Here is a 3,845-nt window from a genome sequence, read left to right on the forward strand (position 1 = left end):
ACATGTTGTAAGATTTAAATCATGAACCATCTGGACAATTTACAAATGTTTGTCGGATGTCAGCAGAAGACTGAGAGCATCTACTTAATAAAATTGGTACAATTATTAACAAACAAGGTACAAACATGAGAAAATCTATACCTATTCAAGATAGATAAGTAGTAACTCTTCGATTTCTGGCATCTGGAGATAGTTTTACTAGTTCGTCTTACTAGTTCAAATTTTTAAATCAATAATATCTAATATTGTACATGAGGTGTTTTACGCTTTGATCCATGGGCTAAAATATCAAATAAAGGTAGAATACATTTTATATCAATTTTACTTTTATTTAATTAAATTAAGGTATTCATACATGGTTGAAAAAATAATAACAGCACTCTTAAATATTAATAACAATAATAACAAATATTTACTCCTTTTTGTATTTTAAAATAATAATTGATAACTGGCTTCGAAATATATATATATACATAATATATATTTTTTCTTAGCTTCTACCTAACCTTTCCATCAGTCTCTGTTGTCTGCATCCTCAATTCTCACCGTTTCATCTACTTGAATATCTTTTTTATAATAATTAATAATAATTAAATATTATTTATATTTCCTTTGACTAGTGTCAAATTTACCGACAACCGATGGGACATGACAAGTGATTCGGCGAGTAAAAATAACCACCATACTTAACGATAAAACATTTCCTACACGACTCATATAGCATCATAATTGTATATTGTTCGCCGAGTACATGATTCGTGTGGTACCGACTTATCAGTTGAATGGTTGGGAAAACCGTAAAATGGCTTAACCCGCACGGACGATGAACGCCACCGCCGCGCACACTATTACAATATTACAATAATGTAAATTGTCATATTATTATTACTCACACGGTTTACTACGATTATAACGGATTACACGTTTTTTAGTTTTCTAAACTACTAAAGTTTATAATTTATATTCGTCACACGGTCCACACCTAACTACGGCTAAGCAGACGGCTTTTTTTTTGGTTTTGTCTAATTATATTTGGTAAGTACGAATTACTGTTTTCATTAATATTGTATAGTAACTGCTAAACCTCGTGTTAAATAATATTGGCTAAGTAAATATAGAAAAAATTATGTACATATTATTTTTGTCGAATTAAAGCTACATCATTAAGTACCTAACCAATTTGATTTTTATAAATATATTAGTATCCAAATTTTCATTATAACATTTCTATTATGTAATATTACAATATTATAAGTACCAACTATGTATTAGTAATATTTTTTTTTATCACGAACCAGTTAATATCACGGTAAGTATTCGGAATTTTTAAACAATTTTTTTTTACACTTTCTAGGTTTTACTGTTTTACACTGTGTTATAATTTTGATAGTTTTAATCACGATTAAAGATAGTATACTATCAATAATCATGGTTTTAATTGCTCCCTTATTAGGAAAGACACTATCAACTTTTGATTTCAAATAGCAATACCTATTTTCGATACCGAAATTCTATAAACAATACACATACTAAAAAAAAATAATTTTTCATATTTTATAGTACCTATTTAATTTGAATAATTCGTTTTCGACTTATGAACGTTCAAATATTCGTTCAATTTGTAGCGACTGGGCAATTTATCAAAACCAAAAGTAAATACCAGAAGTCAAAACAAAATTTTATGTCGATTTTATGATCCCCATAACCGATAATAACTAATAAGTATAAATAGTATAATGGTCATAGATACTAATCGGATCTTTACGAGAGGATCGAGAGCAAAATTCAGCGACCAATCAGAAACAAGTAAGGATTATTATCATATTATTATATAATTATTATGAAACATACATATTTACCCGCGCATAATATTGATAATGGTTAATGGAGATTTTATATTATACCTACTAAAAAGGTATACTGTATAGTGAGAAAACCATTCTTTAATTAAGCTGCTGTTTAATTATCTAGGTAGGTAGTGTAAATATAGTCTCTAAGATAATATATTTTTATATAAATATTAGATTCTGAACGGAGTGATGAATGTATTGATTTTACAATGATGTGTGTGTTTTTTTTTTGTGTCTGTCGACACATTTGGAGCAGTAAAAATGCTTCGATTTTTGACTTCAGCCCCTCTTTGCAAAGGAAATTGAATCTAGTTGGTACTTTAGGGGGTCAAAAGTTCAAATTTTTTTTTCAATATTTTTTAAACGAATCTAAAAAACAAAACAAAAAATGACGGAAAACGGGAGTTTTTACGCAAAACCAGTTTTCGTCAAAATCGAATTTTTTATTTTGCTATAACTCAAAAACTTGAAATTTTCACCAAATATTTATATTAGCGTTCTTCATACACAGTTAAATTTTCTAAGAATTTTGACTTTTTTTGAACTATTTATAGACAATTGAAATTTTCAATTTTTCTAAGTATTTTTTTTTAAATGACGATAAAATTTGACTGACCAGAAAATCTTGAAAATTTAATACAAGGTTTTTTATAAGTTGTTCTTAAAGTGATAAAAAAAAATCCGAGATCCTTAGTCACAATTTTTTTTTATAAGTGCTTAAAGTTCGAATTTATACGAAATATGTCAAAATTGCGAAAATTTGCAAGTAATTTTGTGGTTGGAAAATCTTAAAAATTTTTTCTTTTATAACTAAGTTTTGAAAATTTGGTACAAGGTTCTCCATAAATTTTTCTTCAAATATCTGTAAAAAAAACTCTACCGGATTCAGACAAAAAATTTTTATGAGTGTTTGAAATTTAAATTTTTACAAAACCGCGTTAAATAACGGTTTAGCCTCAAACGATTTTTGATATTTGTTGTTATTCAAATAGTATAAGTCGTAAATACTTAAAATATTTATCAGTTATTTAGATTGTCATTTTCTTTACGTGATTTGATTTTCAAAATATTTTGACTTTTTTTGAGCTATTTATAGACAAATGCAATTTTCAATTTTCCTAAGAATTTTTTTTTTTGAAGTGTCGATAAAATTTTTTTGGCCGAGTCAAAATATTTGAAAAATTAATACAAAGTTCCTCATGAGTTATTCTTATAGCGATAAAAAAATTATAGGCACAATTTTTTTTTATTAGCATTTGAAGTTAAAATTTTGACAAAAACTCGTCAAAATCATGAATATTTGCAAATTATTTTGTAGTTCAAAATTCATAAAATTGTTTATATTTATATCTAACGTTAAATATTCTAGATTGACAAATCATCTCCGTTCAGAATCGTTTTTCGTATACAATGATACCTATCATTGCATTCAAATTTAACCTACCCTAGTCCGAGATCCACGAGGTACCACGAGGTAACCCCTAATGTACAGCAGAGCGGTACCCACTTGCTGACTTTTATTTTATTTTATTTTATTCTTTGATTAAATTATACTGTAGTCCAGTATGGTAAAATATTTAAGTAAATACTTGTTTAATTAAGTATTCATAATACATTCTGAATGAATGTATTGGTATCTGTATTTATATGCAATTTTAAAAGTATCTTTTATAATACTGCACTGTACACAGTTTTAACAGCACTCCAGCAGCAGAAATTATCAATTATGATCCATAAATTTTCTGCATAAATATTTTCTCAGTAAACCTTATAACCATTTATTCAAATATATAGTTGTTAATAATTATATAACATGCCTACAGCTTTATGGGAAAAATGTAATGTATAGTTAAGTAATATAGGTAGGTACCAATAATAACATTAAATATAAGAAAGCGCATATTATATACATTATACCTACTTAGCATATTCATTAGACTCCACAGAGCCCTATGAATTATGATTACCTGTCAATGTATCTTAGAGACTATATTT

This window comes from Aphis gossypii, unplaced genomic scaffold (genome assembly GCF_020184175.1).
Source record: "Aphis gossypii isolate Hap1 unplaced genomic scaffold, ASM2018417v2 Contig00402, whole genome shotgun sequence".
NCBI classification, from domain to species: Eukaryota; Metazoa; Arthropoda; class Insecta; order Hemiptera; family Aphididae; genus Aphis; species Aphis gossypii.